Source organism: Cavia porcellus, unplaced genomic scaffold (assembly GCF_034190915.1).
Source record: "Cavia porcellus strain 051 isolate PalLab524CR breed Dunkin Hartley unplaced genomic scaffold, mCavPor4.1 scaffold_3, whole genome shotgun sequence".
NCBI classification, from domain to species: Eukaryota; Metazoa; Chordata; class Mammalia; order Rodentia; family Caviidae; genus Cavia; species Cavia porcellus.
The window spans coordinates 54,682,674-54,698,526 of NW_026947486.1; the positions used below are offsets into that span (position 1 = coordinate 54,682,674).

At 37.2% G+C, this 15,853-nt stretch overlaps 1 pseudogene; it reads left to right on the forward strand.

Moving 5' to 3' along the window:
* The first annotated feature begins 13,217 nt into the window (after positions 1 to 13,217).
* On the forward strand, positions 13,218 to 15,134 carry LOC100719231 (eukaryotic translation initiation factor 4B-like; annotated as a pseudogene).
* Positions 15,135 to 15,853: the final 719 nt, after the last annotated feature.

Here is a 15,853-nt window from a genome sequence, read left to right on the forward strand (position 1 = left end):
GGAAGACTGTGGATGTCTCAGCAGGCAGGGGAGCATCGCAGGTTCCAGAGGCCCTGTGGCCTGTGGTGAGTGCTCAGCACACTCTGCCCAAAGCCCAGACTGTTTGAGACACTCCAGGCTTCCAGGTGCAGATATAATAAATAAATTCAGTAATGTAGCTGGATACAAAATCAATACTCAGAAATCAGTAGCATTCCTATGCACTAACAACAAAATCACTGAGAGGGAAATAAGAGAAAATACACTCTTCACATTAGCAAGCAAAAAAATGAAATATTTAGGAATTACTCTTACAAAAGAAGTGAAAGACATATACAGTTAAAATTATAATACACTCAAAAAAGAAATTGAAGATGATCTCAGAAAATGGAAAGACATCCCTTGCTCATGGATAGGAAGAACAAACATTGTGAAAATGGCCATTCTCCCAAAACTGTTATACAGATTCAATGCAATCCCAATAAAAATACCATCAACATAACTTATAGATCTAGAGAAATCACTCCTAAAATTCATCTGGAACCAGAAGAGACCTAGAATAACAAAGGCAATTCTAAGCAGCAAAGGCAAGGCAGGAAGCATCACAATCCCTGACTTGAAGTTATACTACAAAGCAACAGTAGTAAAATCAACATGGTTTTGGAATCAAAACAGAGCCAAAGATCAATGGGATAGATTAGAAGATACAACCACAACTACAAACACACTCAACCACCTTATCTTTGATAAAGGAGCCAAGCAGGTTCACTGGAAGAACGACAGTCTCTTTAATAAATGGTGCTAGAAAAACTGGCTCTCCATTTGCCAAAAACTAAAGCTAGACCCATGTCTAGCACCGTGTACTAAATTAAAATCTAAATGGGTCAAAGATCTGAATATTAAAACAGAAACACTAAATCTATTGGAAGGCAAATTGGGTAGAAACCTTAAAGACAAAATACCTGACCATATTAATGTTTTTGGTTGGATCATTGAACACAACTGTTTGCAGTCTCACTGTTTGAATGTCCACTTTGTATGCTTTGATACTGTGATTTGAGCAACTATCTCTAAGATGATAATATGTAATCTATTAACTGGTGATTTCTTACTGGTTTTTTTTTTTTTTTTGAGTTCTGTATTACTTGTACCCTTACATCACTTTGTTTTGTTTTGTTTTTTCTCTTTTTCCTTTTAAATAAAATTTTTAAAAAATCAGAAGACAAAACAAAAAGATAGAGCCCCTAGGTGAACAATATAAGAACCAAAAAGAATACATAAAACGGATTCAAATAGATACGCAGGAAATCAAAAATTACACTGAAAGTTGTCAAAACTGACTGGACAAATGTGAACATAGAATTTAAGATCTTGAACACAAGATTGCAGCTAGTGAAAGGAAAGATCTCTTAAAAATAACAAGGAATCAGGAAAAAACAATCCAATAGCTGCAAGATGATGCAAAGAAAAGCAACATAAGATTGATAGGGATAAATGAAAAAGAAGGGGAAAATACAAACGATATCAAGGGACTATTCACGGAAGTAATTACTGAAAATTTCCCAAACACGAGAATGGAAATTGACATTAGGATTTGTGAAGCATATAGAACTCCAAATAACCATAATCAAAACAAAACTACGCCCAGACACATAATAATCACCATCCCAGTAATCAAACATAAAAATAGAATATTAAAAGCTGTCAGATAGAAAAGACAGATCACCTATAAAGGAAAATCAATCAGAAATACAGCAGACTTTTCAACACCAACAGTGAAGTCAAGAAGACCATGGAGTGAAGTATTTCAGATCCTAAATGAAAATTACTTCCAACCTAGACTGATGTGCCCAGGAAAACTGTCCTTCAAAATGGATGGTGAAATGAGATACTTCCATGACAAAGAACAGCTGAAGAACTTTATGATCACCAAGCCAACCCTGCAAAGAATATTGAAAGACATTTTAGCTGCACATAGGAAAAAACTAATAAAAAAGACAACTAAACAGTATGGAAAGATAAAGATGCAACAGAAAAAAGATAACATGTCAACAGTAAACCAATATATAATTGTTACAACCATTAATGTAAATAGTCTCAAGTCAACAATTAAAAGAAACAGACTGGCAGAATGTATCAAGAAACAATGTCCAACCATATGCTGTCTACAAGAAATCTATCTAACCCAAAAAGAAACTCATAGACTAAAAATCAAAGGATGGAAAACAATACTACATGTAACAGGAACCCCCCAAAAAAGCAGGAGTAGCTATCCTGTTTGCAGATAATGTGAACTTCAAACCAAGAATGATCTTAAGAGATAAAGAAGGTCATTACATACTGGTAAGGGGAAAACTAAAAAAGGAAGAGATAAAAATCTTAAATATATATGCACCAAATTCCAGAGCACCCAGTTATACAAAGCAAGAATTAATAGAAATGAAAAACCATATTAACAATAACACAAGTATAACAGGAGACCTTAACACACCATTGACACCAAGGGACAGACCAACATGAGAGAAAATCAGCAAAGAAATAACAGAACACTTGTGAACAAATGGACTTGATAGACATATACAGAGTGTTCCATCCAACAACATCAGAATATACATTCTTCTAGGCAGTACATGTGACATTCTCTAAAATAGACCACATACTAACCCACAAAACATATTTAAATAAATGCAAATATTTGAAATTATCCCATGCATGTTATCAGATCATAGTGCCACAAAATGAGAAATTAATGATAAAAGAAACTGCAAAAACCCGACAAAAACATGGAAATTGAATGACACACTCTTGAGCAATCAGTGGGTCACAGGAGAAACTAAGGAAAAAATTTAAAAATGCCTGCAAGCAAATGAAAATACAAATACAACTTACTGGAATCTGTTGGGTGCAATAAAAGCAGTCCTCAGAGGATAATTTATAGCACTAAGTTCCCACATCAGGAAAACAGAATGAATATAAATAAACAACCTAATGCTGCACCTCAAACATCTAGAAAAAGAAGAGCAAGACAAGTCCAAAGCCAAAAGAAAGGAGGAAATCATAAAAATCAGAGCAAAAATTAATGCAATAGAGACTAAGAAAACAGTCCAAAGAATCAATGAATCAAAGAGTTGGTTCTTTGAAAGAATAAATAAAATTGATAACCCCCAGCCAACTTAATTCAAAAAAGGAAAGAAAAAGCTCAAATCCATGCCATAAGGAATGAAAAAGGTGAAATAACTAAGGACTTTGTGGAAATACAGAAGGTCATCGACACCTATTTCAAAAACCTCTACTCTCATAGGTTCTATAATACAGAAGAAATGGACAGATTGCTAGAAACATATGAGGTACCAAACCTGGGTCAAGAAGATTCAAAACTGCTGAATAACCCAATTTCTACCAATGAAATTGAACATGTAATTAAGCCCTTACCTAAAAAGAAGAACCCAGGACCAGACAGATTCACTGTGGAATTTTATGAGAAATAAAAAGAGGACTTAATGCCAACACACCTCAAACACTTCAATAAAATTAAAAAGGAAGAAACCCTTCCTAAGTCATTCCTGGAAGCAAATATTACTCTAGTACCAAAACCTGAGAAAGACCCAACTAAAAAGAGAACTACAGGCCAATCTCCATAATGAACACAGATGCAAAAATCCTCAGTAAAATATTGGCAAATAGGATGCAGCAAATAATCAAGAAGATTATACACCATGACCAAGTGGGATTCATCCCAGGTCTGCAGGGATAGTTCAACATAGGCAGGTCAATAAATGTAATTGATCATATCAATAAAGCCAAAAGTAAGAATCACATGTTCATTTCTATAGATGTAGAAAAGGCTTTTGATAAGGTCCAACACTCGTTCATGATAAGAACCATACAGAAAATTGGAATAGATGGTCTTTACCTCAATATGATAAAGGCCATCTATGACAAACCAACAGTCAGCATCATATTAAATGGCCAAAAACTGAATGACTTTACCTTAAAATCAGGCAAAAGACAAAGATGTCCCTTATCACTGCTCCTATTCAATATACTACTGAAAATACTAGCCAGAGCAATTAGATAAGTAAGAGAAATAAAACGGGTAAAGATAGGAAAAGAGGAAGTTAAGTGATCATTATTTGCAGATGACATGATACTCTACATAGAAGACCCCCAAAACTCTATTGAAAGACTCCTAGACGTTCAAGCAATGTATCTGGGTACAAAATCTATACTCAAAAATCAATAGCATTTCTGTACATTAACAATAGAATTATGGAGAGAGAAATAAGTGAAGCCACACCCTCACACTAGCATCCAACAAATGAAATACTTCAGAATTAATCTCATGAAAGAAGTAAAAGATCTATACAAGGAAAACTCTAATACCTTGAAAAAAGAAATTGAAGACAATCTCAGAAAATGGAAAGAAATCCCAAGTTATGGGTATGGAGAATAAATACTGTGAAAATGGCCATTCTCCCAAAATTGCTATACAGATTCAATGAAATGCCAATGAAAATATGACCAACATACCTCACAGATGTAGAGATATCATTGCTAAAATTCATCTGGAACCAGAAGAGACCTATAATAACAAAGGCAATTCTAAGCAGCAAAGGCAAGGCAGTAGGCATCAAAATCCCTGACTTGAAATTATACTACAAAGGTATTGTAATAAAATGAACATGGTACTGGAATAAAAACTGATCTGAAGATCAATGGAATAGACTAGAAGATACAACCACAACTACCAACACAGTCAACCACCTTATCTTTGATAAAAGGCCAAAACATGTTCACTGGAAAAAATGACAGTCTCTTTAATAAATGATGCTGGAAAAACTGTCTCTGCATATGCTGAAAAATAAAACTAGAACCATGCTTATCACCATATACTAAACTAAAATTTAAATGGATCAAAGATCTGAATATTAAAACAGCAACAATAAATCTGTTGAAAGACAAGGTAGGTAAATATCTCAAAGACATAGAAGTAGGTAAAGAATTCTTGAATAGGAATCAAACCACATGGGAACTTCTTCCCAGAATCAGTAACTGGAATCACATCTTATTAATAAGTTTCTGCATGTCAAAGGAAATCTCCAGCACCGTGAAAAGAAAATCCACAAACTGGGAAAAAAATCTTAGTCCCTCAGACAAAGGACTTCTGTCTAAAACATATAAAGAATTTAAAAAAAAATTAGATCTCTGAAACTCAAGGACCCTATCCAAAAGTGGGCATTTGAAATCAATACACAGTTCTCAGATGAAGAAATACAAATGGATAATAAATACATGAAAAAAATGTTCATAATTGTTAGTCATTAGTGAAATGCAAATTAAAACAACACTGAGATTCCACAAAGAATGGCCAGGATCAAGAAAACTACCAACAACAATTCATGAGAAGCTGTGGGGAAAAAGGAACTCTCCTGCACTGTTGGTGGGAGTGCAGAATGGTGCAACCACTATGGAGGTCAGTCTGGAGATTCCTCAAAAGTCTGGGATAGGAGGTCCCATTTGACCCAGGTAGTCCAATTCTGGGCATATTCCTAGAAGAACTGAAAACGTCATACCACAGTGATACATGTGCACCCATGTTTATAGCAGCACAATTTGTAATAGCCAGATCTTGGAAACAACCTAAGTGTCCATCACTGAGGAATGGATAAAAAATATGTGGTATTTTCATACATTGGAGTACTACTCAGCTATAAAGAATGATCACATTAAGATATTTACTAAGAAATGGGAGCAACTTGAGACCATACTCATAAGCGAAATAAATCAAACTCACATGTATAAATACCATATAGTCTCCCTAGTGTAAGTAATAGTAATATTACATAAGAGTTTAGGGTAATTATGATTCCCCATTACATTGTTTTGAAGCCTTATAATCATTGCAGTTGTAATGTGATTGTCCTGGGTTTTTTTTTTTTATTTTATTATCTGTGATGGTATGAACAGCTAATTTGGGGGATACAAGTCATTATAATAGTCAGCATTAATATAATATCATCTTACTCTGAACTCCTACCATGCTCTTTCTCTTCTGTTTCCATTGGCTCTATCATGTTGTACTTTATTGGATTATATTATGTGTGAAAGTAAAAACAAATTTTCTATGGAAAATGAGCCATTGTATGTTTTCTGCTTTTTGGCTCTGAAATCCCTGTAATACTCTCATTCTCTTGAATGTTTTTATACTATCTTGTTATGTTTGATACTATTGTATATGAAGTTATACTCAACTATTTCAGGGAAAGAGACATCGTGGCAGTTACTGCTAATTATGGGTTGTCTTCTGGTGAAATACTGTTTTGCTTACATTGTTCTGTTCTGATCTGCTCTGTTATGTCCTGTTTTGTCTTAATCTCTTTAAAATAAAATTTAAAATAAATAAATAAAGACAACAAACCAGCATAAAATGGCAATCCAGTAGCTTTGCAACCATGCCAAGAGAAATAATATAATCCTAATAGGCACCAGTGAATATACAGGAGTGAATGCAAATGACATAACTAAACTATTCATAGAAGTAATAGCACAAAATCTCCCATATAGGGAAAATATCTGATATACAAATAAGTGAGACATACAGACTGCCAAACAGTCACAACCAGCATAAATGTACACCCAGACATATAAAAATTAAGATGTAAGACATATATCATAGAAAAAGAATACTAAAATCTGTTAGAGAAAATATGCAGCTCACCTACCAAGGAAAGCCTGTTAAAATCACGGTAAACTTTTCAGCACAAACCTTCAAGTCAAGATGAGCTTGCAGTGAGGTATTTCAAGTACTAAAAGAAAACAACTTTCAACCCAGACTGATGTACCCAGAAAAAATATCTTTCAAATTTAATGGAGAAACAAGATACTTCCATGACACAGAATGACTAAAGGGATTCATGTCCATCAAATCAACCCTAGAAAGAGTACTGAAAGACATGTTAAATAGAGATAAAAATGACCACAATCTCCAGAACAGCAACAAGAAGGTCACTACACATTTATTAGTGGAAAAATTCAGCAGGAAGAACTAAGAATTATAAATATATATGTACCAAATATAAGAGCACCCAACTACATAAAATAGATACTAATGGACATGAAAAAACAAATACACAAGAACACAATTATAACAGCGCACCTGAACATCCCATTGTTGCAAAGAGACAGATCAACTAGACAAAAAGTCAAAGAAGAAATAATAGACCTTAATCATACCTGGGAGCGATTGGACTTAGTAGATGTTTACAGAGTGTTCCACCCAACCATATCAAAATACACATTCTTTTCAGCTCTGCATGGGACATTCTCCAAAATAGACCATATATTATCCCATAAAATATTCTTAAGTAACTGCAAAGGTATTGAAATTATCCCATGCGTAATATCTGACCGTAGCACACTGAAACTGGAAATTAATGGCAAAAGAAATTGCAAAACTTGCACAAATATATGGAAATTAAATAACAACCCTTTGAACAACCAGTGGGCTACAGATGAAATTTAGGAAGAAATAAAGGAATACCTACAATTCAATGAAAATGCATAAATAAAATGCTGTAATATGTGGGATGCAATGAAAGTGATATTAAGAGGGAAATATATAGCAATAAATTCTCATGTCAAGAAAACAGAATGAGCACAAATAAACAACCTAATGCTTCATCTCAAGCTTCTAGGAAAAGAAGAGCAAGTTAAACCCAAAGCTCATAGAAGAGAGGAAATTATAAAGATTAGAGCGGAAATCAATGCAATTGAAACTATAAAAACAGTACAAAGATTAATGAGTCAAAAATAGCAAAGGCAATTCTGGATAACAAAGACAAGGCAGGAGGCATCTCAATTGCTGACTTGAAACTATACTACAAAGCCACAGTGATAAAATAAGCATGGTACTGGCAAAGAAATAGACCTGAGGATCAAAGGCAGATTAGAAGAAGCAAGCACAACTACAAAAAAACTCAGCTACCTGATACTTGACAAAGGGGCTAAACATGTTCACTGGAAGAAGGATAGCCTCTTTAAAAATGGTGTTGGAAAAATTGTCTCTCCACATTCCAAAGACTGAAACTAGATCCATGTATACCACCATGCACAAAGCTAAAGTCTAAATGGATCAAAGACCTGAATATTAAAACAGAAACACTAATCTACTAGAATACAAGGTAGGTGGAAATATTGGAGACATAGGGATAGGCAAAAAAATCATAAATAAAATGCAAACTGCATGGGAAATCCTTCAAAGAATCAACAACTGGGATTTCATATTATTGAAAAGTTTCTGCACTTCAAAAGAAATCACCAACAGAGTGAAAAGAAAACCCACAGATGGGAAAGAATTTCAGCCAGCAACCTCTCAGGCAAACAACTTATATCCAGAACATATAAAGAATTGAAAAACATCAAACCCCCCAAATTCAAAGACCCTCTCCAAAAATGGGCATCTCACATGAACACACAGTTCTCAATTGAAGATATACAAATGGCAAATGAATACATGAAGAAATGTTCACCATCACTGGTCACTTGAGAAATGCATATTAAAACAGCATTGAGATTTCATCTCACTCTGGAAAGAATAGCTGCCATCAAGAAAACAACTGATAATAAATGTTGATGAGGTTTCAGGAAAAAGGAACACTGCTCCATTGTTAGTGGGAGTGTAGACTGATGCAAGCACTATGGAAATCACTATGGAGAATTCTCAGAAGACTAGGATTGGAAGTTCCATTCAACACAGCTATTCCCCTCCTGGGGATTTACCTAGAAAACTGAAAAGTTCATATCACAGTCATATATGTGCACCCATGTTCGTAGCAGCACAATTTGTAATAGCTAAATCTTGGAAACAACCAAGATGCCCATCAACTGCAGCTTTAATGAAAAAGATGTGATATTTTTATACAATGGAATATTACTCAGCTATAAAAACGATGATCTTGAGGCCTTCATTGGCAAATGGAAACAACTTGAAGCTATCCTCATTAGTGAAATAAATAAGAATAATATTTATAAATATCACATTGCATCTCTCGTGTAGAAAGTAATAAGAACTGTAGGAGTAATAAAACCCAAAATGTGTAATTGCTATCATAAAAAAGAGAGGAAAAGAAAGTGCTCTAAAGGATATAACTGCATGTGTGTTTAAGTGTGTAGGACTGATAAACATTTTAGTAAATTTTTGTTGGATAGTTGAACAGAACTGTTTGCAGTCTTGCTATTTGAATGTCCATTTTGTATGCTTTACTTTTGTAACTTGAAGAACTTTTTCTAAGAAGACAATATGTAATTATCAACTATTGATTTCTTACTGTTTATTTTTTGAAATCATGTATTGTCTCTACCTTTTTTCTGGTTTGTGTGTTTTTCTTTAAATAAAAAAAAATAATAAAAAAGACAAAGCAGCAATCTAGGTGCAGCCTTAAAAGAATAGATTCAGTTTCATTCCCAAGATTCCATGAATACCTCAGTGACTAAACTCATCTGCTACTGTTATAGGAAACCAGAACACTTTAATTGGTACTGTAATAAGAACCAACACAAGAGGCTCCCTGCGCCATGCCCTGCATGCAGTAATGACCACTAGAAATCAGACTTCCCCTTGAGCTGTAGGTCTCATGAATCAAACACATCTTAGGAGCTGGCCCAGCAAACTGGACTTCTGGCCAGGCTGTTATCTTTATGTAGAAGCCCCTTGCAATCACAACTACAAAGGGAAAAGAAAATGATCTGTTGTTGGACATTGGAGCCAATGTCTCAGTCTTTCTTTTCCATCCTGGCCTTCCTTTCTGCCATTATGCCTCAATGAAAGGAGTCACTTTTGAGGAGATAATTTACTATTTCTCACAACCTTAATGCTGTAATTGGGATGGCTTTCTCTTCTCCCATTCTTTTCTGATTATACCTGATACTGCAGTTCCCTTTCTGGGGAGAGATAGATTATCTTGTCTGAATACCTTAATAGGTAAGTACTCAGGCCAGGTACACTGCCTCCCTCTTGTGGATATGAATATAAATCCTGAAGTATGGGCAACTAAAGATAAAATCAGGAAAGCAAAAAGAGCTGGCCTGGTGCAAATATATCTTAAAGATCCCTCTATTTTTCCCTCATAGGAGACAGTGTTCTTTATGACCTGAGATTATAAAAGGACTATTGTCTCTAATTGAAAACTTAAGAGAATAAGGTTTGTTTACACCTGTAACATCCCTTGCAACACTATAATCTTGGGAGTTCAAAAATCTAATGCAAAGTTGAGGTTGTTACAGGACCTTCAGTTGGTAAATGAGGCAGTAGTTCCAATCCAACTAGTGTTTCATAATCCACACACTCTCCTTTCCCAGATTCTGGAAGATGCTGGTTGGTCTCCAGTGTTAGATTTAAAAATGCTTTCCTTTGTATTACTTTACATCCAGATTTCTAGTTTCTTTTTGTTTTTGAATATTCTCATGACCAGGCCACTCAACTAATGTGGACTGCCTTTCCTCAATGGTTCATAAATAGTACTCATCTTTTTGAACAATTTCATTCCCATGACTTGGCATGTTTTGAACTTTCCTAAGCCAGAATCCTGCAATATGTAGATAATATGGTCTTATTTATACCTTCAGAAGACCTCTCTAGCCAGGGCAACCACGATTTCCTAAACTTTCTAGAAGAGAGGGATTACAGGGTCTCAAGATCTAAGACACAATTTTGCAGCCTTGAAGTAAAATACTTGTGTCTTACATATCTAAGGGAATGTGAAGATTGGAGGACGAAAACATTAAAACAATGTTTCTTCCCACAATCCCAAACCATGAAACTGCTAAGAGCATTCCAAGGAATTGCAGGCTTTTCTTGTTTTTGGATAGCAGGGAATGATGAGATCACACAACTTTTCTATCAGCTTACTGCAGAAGTGCAAAAGGCATACACTTATATTTTAAACTAGGAACCTGATTCCCAAACTACATTCCCATAGCTTAATCTGTACCCCAACACTGAGCCTCCCTTAGAGGACACCCTTTTGATCTATATGTTGATTAAGCATGGGGAAAGGCTTTGAGAGTGCTTGTTCATGATCCAGGCTTACTGAATAGCTCATAGGGTATTTGAGTCATGAATTAACCATAGTAGAAAATAGATACTCTATATTCTTTAGGGCTATGACTCCCACCATTTTTCTGGTACCAGATATCCAAACTGACTTTTGGAAAAGATCTCACTGTATATAACTCTCATAATGTGGCAGAAATTTTGTCTTCCTAAAGGAGCTGTCTTAATTACTGTTTTACTCATTGCTGGGACAAAATATCCAACACCCAAAATGAAGTAAGGAAAAGTTTACTTCTTACAGTTCTTGGAGGTTTTAGTCCATCCTCAGTTGGCTCCAAGACATGTTGGCTCCATGCCAATGGCATGGCAGGGCAGCCATTCATGAGTGCTGCAAACAGCAAAGCATAAACTGGTGAGAGAGAAACATCTTCTTCCCGCCATACATTATATCCTGGCTCCAACCCTGGGCCAGTGAAACACTCACACCACCAAACCAAGCAATAGACAATGAAGCACTCATAAATGAATGAGGCTTTGCCCCTTCATGACTGAATGAAGCTTTGGAGGGACATTTAAACAAATCACAACATGAGCCTACAGTTATGAAACAACCAACTTCCTGTATATCAGGCTTTTCTTCTAGAAGGCTCAGTTGCACAGATAAAGAAATTTTTCTTGTTAAACCCTGCCACATCTCTACCAGAAAAGGAGGAATTTGAAGCCAAAACAGATGGCTGTGAGCAAGTAATTATATATATATATATATATATATATATATATATATATATATGCAACTAGAAAAGACTTGTTAGATACACCCATTACCAACCCTTATTTAACTCACTTTTGTAGTTACAGCTCCTTCATGGTAAATGGGACAAGCAAGGCAGAGTATGCAATAGTGACTCTATATTGAACACTTGAAAGTTCCTCACTTGGCCCTGGGACCACTGCCAAGATAACAGAATTCATACCTCTCACAAAAAATTTATAACTCAGTGAAGGAAAGAAAGCCAGTATTTATAGTAATTCAAAGTATGGTTTCCTGGTGCTGAATGATCATGCAGACATATGGAGAGAGAGAAGTTATCTAATAGTCAATAGATCTCCCATAAATTATCACAAGGAGAGAGATATAATGTTATCATGCATTTATGTGCCCTCCAATGTAGCAGTAATTCATTGTGGAGGGCACCAAAAATGAATTGATGAAGTATTTCAACGTAACAAATTGGCTGACATAGCTGCAAAAGAAGCTGCTCAAGGCCCCTTCCTTCAATTCTCCTGTTTGTGAAAGGCCCCTTGATCATTCTTAGTCAGAAACTGATTGGGCTGTCTCCCATGAGTTTCAGTTTCTTCCACTGGGATGGTTACAACAAGATGACAGTAGGTTGTTTCTGCCTGGTGCTAACTGATAGAAAATTATTAACTGTTTACATCAAGCCTTTCACTTGGGAAGTGTCAAAACCCAACAGATTGCTTCAGTGTTATTCTAAATAAAGGGACTTTCTCAGACAGTGAAATAGTTAAGTTGTGAGCTCTTCCTAAAGAACAATCATCTTAACCAGACTATAGCCCCTGCAGATATACAAAGGCATGATAAAATATTCTTGAGATATGATTGGCAGCTTGATTTTACCCATATACAGACAGTAAGTGGCTCCAATATCTATTGGGCTGAGTATATAGCTCATTAACTGGTTTGAGCCCACCCCTTCTGGAACAGAAAAAGCACAAGAGATAGTAAAGCATTTGGTTTCAGAAATTATCCCCAGATTTGGACTTTCTTACAGCTCAAAATGTGAAAATGGACTAATTTTAAACCAACAGTGACACAAAGTGTCTCTCAGGCACTGAGCCTTCTCTATCACAATTGTGCTGGAAGCCAAAATCATAGTGAAAGGTAGAGAAAATCAATGAGACCTTAAGAAATATCTTCAAGAATAGCTGAGGAAACCTACCTTCAGTGGCTTCACTTGTTACCTCTAAGTCTTATCAAGTAAGATATACACCTCAAATTTTAGGCCTCAGTCTTTTTTAAATTATTTATGGAATCCTTTTTCACTAATGACTTTCTCTTCAATAAAGAAACAGATATTCCTAAAAGATGTCACCTCACTGGCTAAATTCCAAAAGATTCTTCAACAGTTAATGGAAGCTGCTTTGGGTTCTCTCTCCCTCTCCTAACATGGCGGCCTCAGCAAAAAAGAATAAGAAGGGGAAGACTATCTCCCTAACCGACTTTCTGGCTGAGGATGGAGGAACTAGTGGAAGAACCACCTATGTTCCCAAACCAGTCAGCTGGGCTGATGAAACAGATGACCTGGAAGGAGATGTTTCAACCACTTGGCACAGTAATGATGATGATGTGTATAGGGCACCTCCAATTGACCGTTCCATCCTTCCCACTGCTCCATGGGCTGCTTGGGAACCCAATATCAACTGGAGGCATCTTCCCAAATCGCCACCCTACACTGCTTTTCTATGAAAATTGCCCTATGAAGTGACAGAAGACTCTATTAAGGAATTCTTTAGAGGCTTAAATATCAGTGCAGTGCATTTGCCACGTGAACCCAGCAATCCAGACAGGTTGAAAGGTTTTGGTTATGCTGAGTTTGAGGACCTGGATTCCCTGCTCAGTACCCTGAGTCTCAATGAAGAGTCTCTAGGTAACAGGAGAATTCGAGTGGATGTTGCTGATCAAGCACAGGATAAAGACCGGGATGATCATTCTTGTGGGCAATATAGAAATCAAGATTCTGACAAAACAGACACAGAATGGAGGGCACGTCCTGCCACAGACAGCTTTGATGACTATCCACCAAGAAGAGGTGATAGCTTTGGCGACAAGTATCGAGCTCGTTATGATTCAGACCGGTACCGTGATGGGTATCGGGATCGGGTTGGCTATCGGGATGGCCCACGCTGGGATATGGATCGATATGGAGGCCGAGATCGATATGATGACCGAGGCAGCAGAGACTATGATAGAGGCTATGATTCCAGAATAGGCAGTGGCAGAAGAGCCTTTGGTAGTGGGTATCGTAGAGATGATGATTACAGAGGAGGAGGAGACCGGTATGAAAACCAATATGACAGACGAGATGATCGACCTTGGGGCTCCAGAGATGATCACTCATGGGACGACTATAGGCGTGATGACAGAGGTCCCCCCCAAAGACCCAAACTGAACCTAAAGCCTCGGAGTACTCCTAAGGAAGATGATTCTTCTGCTAGTACCTCCCAGTCAAGTCGAGCGGCTTCTATCTTTGGAGGGGCAAAGCCTGTTGACACGGCTGCCAGAGAAAGAGAAGTGGAAGAACGGCTACAAAAAGAGCAGGAGAAGCTGCAACGTCAGCTGGATGAGCCAAAACTAGAACGACGGCCTCGGAAAGACACCCAAGCTGGTGAAGTGAAGAAACTCAGGAATGGGAAAGATCAAGGACAGGAAGTGAGTCATCACAGACTGGAACCTCAGCCCCATCTGGCAGAAATGCCCGAAGAAGAGAGAGTGAGAAGTCTCTAGAAAATGAAACACTCAGTAAGGAGGAAGACTGTCACTCTCCAACTTCTAAGCCTCCCAAACCTGATCAGCCTCTAAAAGTAATGCCAGCCCCTCCACCGAAGGAGAATGCATGGGTGAAGTGAAGTTAGGGTTAGGGTTAGGGTTAGAGCACCAATCTCCTACAAGTGGTGGGGGGAAACTAGTTCCAGCTCAGCCTTCTGAGGAAGGACCAGCAAGGAAAGATGAAAATAATGGAATGAGTACCCAAAAAAGCCAAACTGGGAACTCCATCCGTGGTCCAGGAGATGGAGGGAACAAAGACCATTGGAAGGAGTCAGATAGGAAAGATGGCAAAAAGGATCAAGACTCTAGATCTGCACCTGAGCCAAGGAAACTTAGGAAAATCCAGCCTCCAAGTTCGGTTCTGCAAGCAAGTATGCTGCTCTCTGCATGGATGGTGAAGATGATAATGAAGGAGAAGACTACACTGAATAGACCTCTACATCTTTTGCTTTCTCCTAGTCTTTCTCCACCCTGGAATTCAAGAGCAAATCAAACTTCTATCCAGTCAAGGCAAAATAAAGCTCACCATCTCCTGGAGACTTTTCTTAACTTTTTTTTTTAAATGAAATTCTTTTGCATGCTGCTGCATCCTTTTAAAGTATTGAAGCAACCGGAGAATCACCATTATAGTCAGAAACAGAGACTACAGCTTTTTAATGGAAAAGTTGTGGTGTGTTCTTAGGATACCATGCAGTTGCTTGTGTGATTAGTGCCTAGGGGCCTCCATTTAGCAAAAATGGTAATGACAGTGATATGATGTCTGGAGTGGTTGAGCAGTAGGGAAGGGATAAGGAACGGTGAGGTTTCTACCTTTTCATTCTTGTTGTGGCTTATATGAGTTCTCAAGCATTATCTGAATGAATTTTCCATCCTTGGAAAGGTAGATTTTCTCTTTCAAATTGTTTGTCTCCAGGAGGCTGCCAACCCTTCCTCTTATTTTTATTCTGAGTTGATGGAGCCAGCCTAGGGGAAATGCCTTTAGTGTTTACCCCCTAGGGGGGTAGTTGGGAGTGTGTCTACAGGCCACTGAAGAATACAATTGCTTGGGGACCAAAATAATGGGGAAATTGTGCTTGGAGGAGAGATTTAGGGAGGTGATGGATTATTTTGCACCAGGTAGTAGGGGGAAGTGGTGTGACCTGATAAACACATGAATGGTTATTTCCTAGAGCAGGAAGCACTTAGGGGTCATGGGAATTCCCATTCTTGTGTCTTGGTTGTGCCCTTTCTCTTACCATTTCTGAAAGTTTAAATAC